Below are 12,525 nucleotides of genomic sequence, written 5' to 3' on the forward strand. Positions count from 1 at the left end.
CCCCCCTCAAAAGCTTTACTTTACGCCAGCTTTTTGTAAACACTGAGTAGGGTAAAATAATAGATAGTAGAGTGTCTGCGATGCAGGTGCGTTGCTGAGTGCGCATTGTGGTGTGTGTGGCCAAACGCCTGGGGTCACAACTTGACTTGGTTTCTGCACGGTGCGCTGATTAGGACTTTCCATTGCGAATGCGAATGCGAATGCACTCATGGCTTTCGAGTCCCTCCAAGAAGCCCTTCATAAATACAATCATAACAAACCGCAATTGCGGTCATTCGAATGTGAAAGTGCCAAATGTGTGAAATGAAGCCGAGGAACTCACGAAAAACTATGCCAACAGCGAAACGAAGACGAACGGCAAACGTGTCTTCAAAAGATTTATAATTACCCTCACTCGTTGTGGCACAATCCAATGGCCACTTGAGCACATTTCCTGTCACGTCGTCGCACAAACGCACAACAGCCTAGTCAGGTATGCAACTACAATTGCAATCCTGCACAAAGTGAACCAGCCAAGTGTGTAGTGGTGTAGTAGCGCCTCAGGTGCAGCGGAAAGTGCTGCTACTGCATACATACATTTGGGAAGGAAGTGCCTGAGAATTCAGGTGAAGCAGCTGCTGTCATCTGTGTAGGCAATGGACAATCTATTTGCGTGTGTGTGTGTGTGTGCGTCACTTGAATTGCGGCCGAGTGCGCACTAGACAACAAATAATGACAACAACAGCACGAAAAATACAAGCCAATTGCCGGCGCACATGGCGTATGAGTAACATTTCTCTGCTGTTACAGTGGCTTGTGACACACACACATTCAAATACATATGTACATAGCGGATCGTTTGACGCATAGACACTTTTAATTGGTAAACTGTTAAGCAACCCAATTTGCTAGGAATTTCGCTTTAGACCCACATACACACATACAAAAATTTAGCGAGGAAAAGCCAGCAAAGGCGAGTATGGTTCTAAATAGCTGTTCGCTCAAAGCCAGCTAGTTGCTTAATCCACTATGACTATCATTTTGTTCAGCTCTTTGGCATACATATAGCGCTAAGTAGCCAAACTACATAAATAAAATTTTCAAGTGCAATCATTTTTCATAGAATTGAACTAGTATTTGTGGCTTTTAATAGAAACTAAAATTTAAATCGATGCCTACCTTTAACTGTCGTCTCTCACAGTTTGTGACTCTTTTATAGGTAAAGCGCCTGCCGTTTTGAAAACAAAGAAGAGATTTGAATTAAATATATGTGGTACTGACCTCAGATACAATACTTATTTTGTAGAATAAATTGCAATTAAGCCACAATAACTTGCAAATGCAACACTACAAAACGAAGAAAGGAATAGAACTGGTCTAATGATTTGCCGAAAGTGGCAGGACGTTAGAAGACGGACCAGCCAAAAAAGTATTCGCCTACTTACGACCGAACGCGTCGGACGGACCACTTAGATGGGCTTCAACCCTGTAAACGGTTCATGTGAATAAAATTAATTATTATACTTAAGCATTAAAAATTACTATAATTCTAAAGAGCCATCCTATATATACAACTATCCTTATGGTTTTAATGTGTAGAAAATTAGAGTAATCTCTCCTGTAGTGCTCCAAGAAAGTTCTTCAGTAAACTTCCTTAAGCTTTCCGTAAGAAGTGGAGTGGATGGAAGGTAAAAACACAAGAAGCGAAAAGGAGACAATGTTGATTCAAAACTGCTGCTTTGTTTCCATAGGCAACGTAAAGGAATGTTTCCACATTATTTCCAAATGGAAACTTTTCATATTTTTCTTGAGTGTCTGCGATGCTCGAGTACTTACAGTTGTGCATACACACGCAAATAAGTAAATACATTTACGTAAATATAAATGAATTTAAGAATATCCCCCCATTTACCACCGTAATTGGCGACTCCCAAGGTCTGATTGTAGTCGGCATTGTTGCTGGGCCTCCTAATACATAGGCGTCTATAAAGAGCCTCATTTGAGAGCATTTTACCAACTGCGGGATATTCCAGGAAGCCTCTGATATGTTTTGCCTGTTTGTTTTCACTTGCAGCTCACTGTTGTTGCTTTGTGCGGGATTATTTGTGCCTGAGCATACCTCTACATACATACATACTTATGTTTAACTTCACTTATATATCTAAATGCGTGCAAACTTTCAGTGGAGCGGTCTTAAGCACTTACCGCTCTTCGGCAGAATTACTTAGATGGATGAAACTCGGCAAATGCGACCGCCCTTGCCGCGGTGCTCTGGTCTGCCACGGTTTTTTTGTATATATGTATGTTGCTTCGTTGCTATTTGTGTTTAAAACAGCTGAAAGGAAACGAGAAGTGAAGAAAAAATTATCAGGAAGGAATTAATAAGGAAAAAGGTTTTATGAATAAGTAAAAAATCCACGCTGAAACACAAATAATTATTGTTTTTTGGTGAAATGCATTGGCTGCTTGAAATTATATAAATTGTAAATACATATATACACACATAACTAAGTATATTACACATTTTTATTGAACTTGTCACTGAAATAAAAACGAATGCCTTCAGGCGCCCCTAAAAATTTGCAAATTAGCAGCTAAAAAACCGGTTTAGTAATTACTCGTATTTTGTTTTTTTTTTTGCACTGCATAAATGCAAATTAGTGCATTTTTTGTACTTAATTACCATTTACCATTTTTTTTTCTCGCACTCTTGCCTTTCCTTTCCTTATTTTTTTCTTGGCAGATGAATGAACTTTGTTGCCAAATATTTAGCGCAGCTGCCATTTAAGCACAAAAAACCGGCCACCATAAAAATTTAGTTGTTGCGTTGTTCCCCAATCGTTGTGCATTTCTCCAATTGCGCCTTGCTGTTATTGTAAATCTTTTCGATAAAAAAAAAAACGAAAACGATTACGGCCGCACTTCCCTTTCGTTAAGTCACAGCAGCTCAGAGCGGCAAACCGGTTTAGAGTCAGTGTCAAAGTCAAATTCGATTGTTGTTATTTGTCTTGTTCTTGTAAAACGTATAAGAAGAGTTTGAAATGCTTTGCGTGTGTGAAAATAATGGCTCTTAAAATCATAAATTTCCAATTAATCGCTGCCAATACGAATACCCGATGCACCTGATTATGGCGCAGAGCCACCGACCAGCGGGAATTTTCGTAATTTATAGCGAATGACGGGCACACTTAAGTGCTTACACTGAGACAGGCTGATTACTCTAAGGGCGTGGAGTCTTGAGTGCATTCCTGCTTTGGAAATGGTAAACAACTTACAGGCTGCTGAATCACTTTCTTTCAGATAATTCTTAAAACAAAAAAAAAACAAAATAAAAGAAAACTAACGTCGCTGGAAAGAGCTCAGAGTTGAATAGTTTTGAAAAGCTTTATCTTGTTTGTTGTGAAATATGTATGTGCATTAGGGTGATCAAAAAAAAAAAGTAAGTCGCAATTTTAATGTTCTCACCCCTAGGATTGTTCTATACCGAACAAACTTATACCGCGGTTTTTTATTTTGAAATCAAAAAATATTCAGAGGTCGTTCAAAGCGGTAGAAATTGTATAGAATTCTTGAAAATCAATATTTTTCAAAATCAATATATTTCAATAACAATTTTGAATTGCTTACTTAACCATTTTCTATTATTAACAATTTTTTTAGGACCCGTAGAAATCTCAAATGGGTCCCCATTGCATTTTTTGAGGTACTACTTAGGGGTTATAATAGAAAATGGTTGAACAAACAATTGGGTATGATATTGGAAGTCTAATAAACCAAAGAATTTATACAAAAAACTTGTTTTTCACATTTAAAATTTATGGAAAACTTTGGGCGCTTTGAGCGACCTATAAATATTTTTTTATTACAAAATAAAAAAAAAAAACCAAGGGTTTAGTTTTCTTCGATATAGAAAAATCCTAGGGAGTGAGAGCATTAAAATTCCGACTTTACTTTTTCACATGCATTTTTGGGCCACCGTAATTGCGACAAATCTAGCATGATTCCGGGAGCAAATAATCAAGAGACTAACTGTTCCGCTTTAAACCCGGACAGGAATGAACATTACCTGTTCTACATACCCCCAAATTCATACTTATTGTTGTTGGAATTTTATTGTACTAACTGAGCTGCGCATAAAATTTTCCTTAATTTTTTTAATTAAAAATATTATCTTTATATATAGCAACTAAGAAGAAAGTTAAACTGCATTTCATAAAAAGCCATAAATACAAATTAAACGCACACAAATGACGACTGATGAGTAGGTACAGAAAAAATACTAACAAAAAATACATTAACTTTTGCTTTCGTCTTGCCGTCAGGCAAAACTTCCGTATGGCAAGCGAAAAGTTCAGATACCACTTAAGTGCCATTATTTACGTCACTGATGATGAAGCAGGAGTAGGAAAATATTTCAGCTGGAGCGAGAAAGTGAGTGTAACATCAAAAAACTTTCGGCACATTGACAAGCGATCTCTTTATTTGATGAATATTAGAGAAATTACAAGAAAGATAAGCGATAACTCAGCGCAGAGCAGTGTAGAGATAAGAAACCTTGAAAGTTTTTGAATTGCACTTAAAATTAATGGATGAGCTCAGAGTGTCAGAGGTTACTGATTTATAACTTTCAAAACTCTGCAGAAAAGCAAAAAGTAGTTTAGTTTTCATTCGTGGTTTTCGGTACTTCAATTTTTGTTCCGCCGAGTTATACATATTAGCTTATTTATTCTTACTTAAAACTAGAAAGAAATTTAAAGCTCTATTCGCTATGTTCAAAATACAACTCAACTTTGTAGTAATGAAGAAATAAGTAAATAATATTGAGCTTGTAAATTTAGAGCGCAATAGGTCCTGCTCTTGATGGAGAATCTCAGAAAGGCATAGACTTTTTGCTTAACTCCTGAATGAGGTTAGATTGAGTTGATATTCAGCACTGAATAGTGTTTATGAAACTTTAGCAACTCGTATTTGGATAATATCTGGAGGCTAAAGAAAAAAGAGAAATTACGGGTATTAGAATTAATGAAAATCTGCTTGCAATCCAAAAAAAAAAAAAAAAAAATTAGTAAAAATATTTCATCTTTTCCCCAGTGCATTTTGTATGTCAATCAAATGAATCCTTTCAACATTTTCTCTATTCATTACTTATAATGGACAGCACAAATGGCACGCATGTGTATGTATGTAGCTACCAACCAACAATAACAAAAATTCAAATACAGTGGATTCGCTATAATTCTAAAATCTCCGTAATTCGTAGCAATACGTTGGCTTTTGCGAACAAATTTCGTTAATTTGCAGAATTTAATTTGTATTTATTTGACAATGTAAGTTTTATTTTTTAGCTCTCATAAATTGTAATTGGTTGTACATAAACTTCTGTAATTCCTAACGCAACGCTAAATTCTGTGTAGTTGTACTCGGGAAAAAATAAATCATAGTTTACAAATTATCGGGATTCCACTGTATGAATAAATATAGGATGGCGACAACAACAACAGCAATAAAGTTACTTGCCTAGCAATGACAGCGCCACTGCTGAGAAATCCTACAAAAGGACATTTCAACGCGGAGGAGTGGAGGTGGCGTACAAAAAATCAAAAACTAACAGGATATACGTACCTACATACATACATACATACATACATACATACATAGATATGGAATGGCGCGAAATAGGAAATCGGAAGAATGTATGTATGTTTAATAGTAAGAGAAGAAGAAATTCGAGTGATTGACTCATTTGCCAGCTGGCTGCCTGGAGCCGCCGCTGGAGTCGCTGGAGGCGCACAGACAAGGGAATATAAGATTGCTACAAGTCCTCTATGGCGCACCGAGACGGATGCTTGGTTGCCATGTGGCATTGTAGCTGTGACAGCATCTGTTGCTGTGGTTTTGCGTTGGTTGCTTTTTGCATTTTGTTGACTTGATTGTAACTTGGTGATAATAAATGTAATTGTGATTTACATGAATGCACACGCACACACACACACATACACTTATGCATATATGCACGTACATGCATGTGTATGTACGTATGTATGTATGCAGATACTTTCATTTTCATATGAGGAAGTATTTTAACATCCTTATACAATCTGGTTTTGTGTTTTTTTATGGATGTATGTATGTATGTATGTACGTAAAGGTTGTGCGTGTGCCGCCGCGCGGCAGTTGCGTGTTATTTGCTACTCGTTATTTATTCCTTTGCCTGATTTTTTTTTTCATTTACGATTTATTTTAGTTTTATTTTGTATTATGTGATTGCCTTGATTGCTCGAGTTTGTTGCATATCATCGCTCCGAACTCTTTCCATGCGCCAGCGTTGACCGTTTCACTACACCGCAGCGATCGCCTTTGGCTTTCTCCCCGACAAAGTTCAAAGATAAACGAACTGTGTCAACGCTTACAGCTGTGGGTGTTGCAACAACAATAAAAAATGTGGTTTTGGTGACAAATACATATGTACGTACTCTGAAAGTAACGCACAAATCATTTCCAGTTAATTGAAGTCATTTCGATATCATTTTAATGCTCCGATTTTGTTTATTTTATTTATTTTTTCTTTATGCGGTTCTCATGAAAAGGTCATTCGCAGTTGTCATAACACGATTGTGGGAACACAGCTTAACAGCTTAACACAAAATCGATTTCCCAAATAACAGCAGGTGTTTACTTATATGTATGACAATTTATTAGAGGTGGTGGAACAAAGAATCCTATGACGTTCTTTCGTTGTTCGACAGACAGTTTAGGAATACAATTTTTAATTTATTGCAAATTTCTTAAAAAAAAAAAAAAATTGCAAATATGAAGCTAAGTGTGGAGTGAATGGAAATGTCAAGGAGTCTTAAAATATTCTTGGTGGAATTGGAAACGTAAACTTGACTTGACAGCACATCGACGGCACTCACTGCTCAACGCTAGAGCAGCTGGAAGCATGGTGGAAGACATCAGCCTCCAATCCTTTAGCACCTTTTTCTATGACTAAGGAAAGTGTGCGATGTACTCAGTACAAAATCAATGGTAAACATGTGGCTAGACTACTGTCCGTGTAGAGAACAAAGTTTGGGTAAGAATAAAGCGAACAATTTTAAACCACAATTGTAGAGGAAGCTTTTTAATTTTCCAAACATTACTTCACGTGGTATAGTTAGGATTATCTTTGCTGGCAAAAAGCATGCGAAATCATTTGTTTTTTTTTCGATTGCCGTATTTGGCCACGATTCGCTAATAACCAACTACAACACTGCGATCTTATCTCAATATCCAAGTTCGTTTTCTTTTTTTTGACTAATGCAGCAGGTACAATCAGTCTGGCATGCTTAAAGTGCAGAGAGCAGGCGAGAATTGGCCAGATAAAATTAACACTCTAGATTATGTTGTCAAAAAAAAAAATCTAAAGGTTGTTATGAAGTGAATGAAAGCGGGCGGCAAGGGGCGCACTTCAAGAAAGCAACAATCAGCGAAGTGAAAAAAAATGTGTGACTGATAACATTCGCTAGATGATAAGTATTTCTGCGCATTTTGCTCTCAAGGCTGCCCTAGCTTAACTTCATACATACATTTACACACCCACATATAAACACACATACATATACACATGTACATACATACATATGGAAGTGTCTATTTATCTGCCGGCGGCGCACGTTGGGCTGAATCGAGGTCCTGTGGTCAAAATAAAATATCTCCTCTTGGAATTAACTGTTTTGTGGGCTTTATTTTTTTAATTTAAGGTAAAAACATATATGTAAATACATATGTATGTATTTCAAGGCAAAATTATGTAAAGAATTGAAACCAAATATTCAAGGTCATTTGTAGGTTAAAAAGTAATTTTTGACCATGGGTTTCATATCGAAGCGAAAAACAACCACAACACTCTCGTTGGGCTCTGCTTAATTTCAAGGTTGAAGAGGCTAACATTGAGATTTTAGGTAAGGTTGAGGTTAAGCTTAAGGTTAAGGCTAAAGGTAAGATTACGGTTAAAAATTAATATGTAGCAATTTTTTTATGAAATTTTCCAACACTTGTTTGAAGAATGAAATATCACTTGTTGACCTTCAAGTGACCTTGAATATTTGGTTTAATTTTTTTTTACATAATTTTTCCTTGAAATATTATGGTATGTACATATTTACCTTGAATTAAAAAAAAAAAAAACACCCAAAAAATTAATTCCATGAGGATATATTATATTTTGACCATAATTTGGGTCTCGTTTTAAGCCACTGTGCGACGTATAGCCGAATTTCATGCTGACACACGTTCTGGTCGCATGCGTTTTAGTTTCGCGCTGATCTGACTAGCTGCTGATAAGCAATACCAACGCCTATTTACATATAGTAGACACGTAAGTAAGTGTGTATAAAAATTCAGTCTTCAGCTTCGGTAAATAAAAGCAAAGAAAATTAAGCATTCTATTGGTGTTTGTAATCACCATCCCAGCGGGCTATTTCGGGCTGCTTTCTGCAAAGAACTTTCTTCGTTTCACTCATTTCTCGCATTTTCTGGCGCTGCACTTTCTCTGAAGTTAAGCATCCCAGCCACAGCCACAGCCATTCTTATTTCCACGCTCGCTTTGGGTTTAATCTTTGGCTGTGGCTTATCGAAATCCGCGCCGTGAAGCAAAGTGTGTGTGTGTGTTAGTGCTGCGCATGAGAGATCGCAAGTAGCGGAGGAAGCATTGACTGCTGTGTTGTTGTTATTGCTGTTTTTGTTGCATTATTATACTGATTATTATGTATTTTGATAACTTTAATTGTTATTGTTGTTATGCTGTCACTCTGTCTCTGTTTCTGCAGAGAATTTTTTTTTTCTTTTTTTTTCCTTGAACATGCAGTTATTATTTAGTGATATGATCCAGTCCTCGACACATAAACTTGCACATGTGTCAACATTTTTTTACTATTGTTGTTATTCTTGTATTGTCATAACTTTTATTGCATACCATTATTTGTATAGCTTTGTTTCTTTACTTTTCTATCAGATAATTATCAGGCGGAAGAAGGGTGCGAAAATTGAGAGAATTACGCTCACAGAGAGTGAAATAAACAAATAGTTGAGAAACGCAAACTAGCAAGTAAACAGCTGAGCGGTATGTTTGACAATTAAAAATATATGGCGCGATTTTTTTAATTGCTTTTTGTATTTTTGAAAAGTATTAACAAATACTTAAATTTTGCAACACTTCAGCAATATTTAATGATTCCCTCATGCTTATTTAAAAAATACAAAAAATATGTAGATAGAAACAAATAAAAGCAACTGCGCCTAAACTCACTTGTTAACGTTTCTACTAGTTTTTTTGGGTTAAGAAACGCTTTCCAGCAAAAATTTTTGATAATTTGTGGTAATTAACTGTTAAGAAACAAAGCTTATTTATGTAGGTGTGTATGTAGTTTAGAACTATTTTTTTCCACTTTTTTCATTCGCTCATTTTCGCATTATTTGTTATTCTCTTTATACATATGTACGTTGTTGTTGTTGTGGTGCCAGCAGTTTTGCTTTTACTTTCGTTCGCAGCGGCGCGTTTATTGATAAGATAGTGAGTGACAACAACACGAACAACTAGGTCCTCGTATGTACATACATACATACAGTATGTTTATATGTATGCATTGCGTGTGAGGGTGTTTTAGTTTTGTAATCGTTTGTTTTTTTTACGTATGTATGTATGTGTGTTTGTATGTCCAACTTCAGTGTACATAACCTTGGCTTTGCTCATAGTTATCAGTCAGCCAACTGATGTCGAAAAAAAACTAATTAATTTATTTATTTCGGTATTTCATAAAATTATTTTTAGTAGCAAAAAACTTATATTTAGGTATATTTAATTGGTATTTATTTGTTTATAAATGACTTTTCTCCAAGGCAACAAGTACCAAGCCTGCCATTTTCTGTAAGTTAAAACTCTCATTGAACTCCAAAAACGATCACTATGTGGCCCTACACAACTAAAAAAAAAAAGAAAACCAACGAATTAGAAAATTTAGCAAATTTTATGATTCCTACGAAAATATTTCTTTTTATTAAAACCAGATTTATACCATAGTAAAAACATATATAAAGTGTGCCAGATAGCAAGACATTCTATTCCGGTACTCCTATTTGACAATTTATTAGGTTTTGTTCCCCAAGCTACTCGAAGTCACTTCCCCAGTTACACATACATACGTGTTCCACCGGTAAGTTTTAGGGTTTATTTGATATACGCTGACAGTTTGAACTTTGCTCGAGTAGCTTGTGGAACAAACCTATTGTTAGAAAATTTTCTTTGATAGAATTAGAGCGAGAGAAAGGTTTTCTACACAAAACCTTTCATTATTGAATCCTGTTCGATGCCAATATTTTCGTGCCCATTTTTCCTGCGTCAAAAAGCATTTATTAAAAACGTATAAACGTAAGTTTCCCGTCATGAAAGTAAAGAAATCATACATACTTTGAAAAGTTTTCTGGTTGGAGTTCTTTGTTAATTTTATGTAAATAAAATGCAATTTATGAAGTTAAAAAAAAAAAAACAAAAATTTTATAGACCAACCTTTATTAGGGGTTAGTAAAACAATAAAAAAAAAATCGACCCCGCACCACCTAACTGCGAATTTTTTGTGGAATTATTTCTTTCCATTTAAGTAACATACATATCGAAGGCGTATATTCACAATCGAGGGCGATAATATCGATGACAGTGAAGTGAGTATAAGCCCTCGATAAGTTGTAAATACGAAACAAATAGGAATATAAATACGGGGTTTTCAAATATCTCGACACCTGCGCCACCTAGCGGATTGCATGAATTCCTCTTTAATCGATTTCATGCACTTTTGGGGTAAAACTCAGACTCCACTATAATGAATTACAGGCAATTCTTCGTAAACAAAAACATTTTTCAGCTACGCTACAGCGAAGATTCGAGGATGGCGAATGGGTTTACTGGCTTCATCACCTATATTTGATAGAGCAGTTCATCTATATCTGAGTTCGGCATATTGTAAAAATAACGACTATAGTGTTTGAACTTGGACTATAATAGAGTTTACTACTTTACTAGTCGAAGCAAAGTATCGACACAATAAAAGCCACCACCGATAATTAATAAAGTCAACAAACCAAAAGAATACCGAAATACAAAATTAACACTTAAGTGCAAAAATACGTCATCGTTACACGTAGGTGAAAGTCCATATAATCTCAACAATTTGCATTCTCTTCTTGGAGTCAGCTAGCGCCATATCAATCCCTCTCGAACTCAATTGAAGCGATTGGAAAGGTCTTTGCTTATCAGCTGGAGACTTGGTGCGAAACAAACAACAAGAAATGCGAAGAACAAATGAACGCGAAACGAAGCGTGCAGTAGGAAAAATAATGCAAGAAGCAAAGATTAAATAAAAAAAAAAAACAAAAAAGATTGAGAAGCCACGAAGGAGGAAGAAAATATGGAATATTTTTGCGAATAAAATAAAGGGTGTATGATAAACGAAGTATTTTAAACTGAATAAGAAACAACGCTGAACCCGGTTCGGTTTGTCTGCAAACCAAACTGCACTGAGAAAAAAGTTTGGTTATTTGGTTATATTTACACGATTGACTACTACGATTGGTAACTACGACCAAATCTCGTGTCGAGAGGAATATATTCAGCTGGCTCTTTTCTCAGTGTAGAAGAAAGATGATAAAAACTTGTTCTAAATCAAGTACATACCTATATATGTATGTATGTATATTATATTATAACGTTCTCGTTGAAGTTTTTAATGACGAGAGTGCTTTAAAAAGCCCAAAGCATTAGACGGAGAAGTTTAGGTAATCAAACAGCCAGGCAGGAAATTACGTAGTCAAGCGATTTTTTCACGCAAACGAACACGCGATGAAGTCAATGTTCGTAATTATGAACAGTGCATGAATTCAATTAGAATCCAATGGTCGAGAAAAAAATGGCTCTGTAACAGGTAGGCCAATAGAAATAACCAGGAATGCTTGATTTTGAAAATACTGATAATTTCCAATTGTGAAAATCGGATATTTGTTTTCGGAAACACAAATACTACCTTTATGCTTACAAGGAAAAGTCCACTGATGTAGCTCACCGATTTTATCTATTTTGGCATTTGTGAAGTATGTATGATTAAGTCCCCAATTCAATGAATAAGACAGAAAATGGCGTCGAAAGTTCACCCCGTTAATTGATTTTATGGTAGTTATAGAAAAACTGGGCAACAATTTTTAAATACATTTTTTTTGTTATTTTCTGGCCTAATAACAATTTATATTTGAAAAAAAAATTAATTGATCTTGAGACCGTTATTTATTTTCTTAATTTCATTGCGCTTTCAAACGAGAATTTATTCAAAACGAATATTTTTCCAGCTGAACTTCCGACGCGATTTTCTTTTTAATTGGTTCGGGATTTGCGAATAAAAAAAAAAACAAATTAAAGGAAAACAGATGGTAAACCTGTGGGCCTTTTCATTTCAATGTTTCAAATATTCGGTTAATGACGTGCGTATAAACATAAATCTCCAAACTCCGAATTAAACATTGGCA

At 35.5% G+C, this 12,525-nt stretch overlaps 1 protein-coding gene across 14 annotated transcripts in view; it reads right to left on the bottom strand.

Annotated features, from left to right (window-relative positions):
* Mef2 (myocyte enhancer factor 2) overlaps positions 1–12,525 on the bottom strand; it is a 152,518-nt gene that overhangs the window by 25,667 nt on the left and 114,326 nt on the right. For 11 of the 14 annotated variants that reach the window (XM_017620210.1, XM_017620254.1, XM_017620263.1 and 8 more), the window contains one exon: positions 2,185–2,314. The exons of 2 other annotated variants lie outside the window; for them this stretch is intronic. The gene's annotated coding sequence lies outside the window, so the exon portion shown is untranslated. Of the gene's footprint in view, positions 1–2,184; positions 2,315–2,669; positions 2,691–12,525 lie in introns of those variants that run through there. One more of the 14 variants, XM_017620196.1, reaches the window with a different exon arrangement.

The sequence above is a fragment of the Rhagoletis zephyria genome, unplaced genomic scaffold, assembly GCF_001687245.7.
Source record: "Rhagoletis zephyria isolate East Lansing unplaced genomic scaffold, Rhagoletis_zephyria_1.1 Rzeph_scaffold_00038, whole genome shotgun sequence".
Classification (NCBI taxonomy): domain Eukaryota; kingdom Metazoa; phylum Arthropoda; class Insecta; order Diptera; family Tephritidae; genus Rhagoletis; species Rhagoletis zephyria.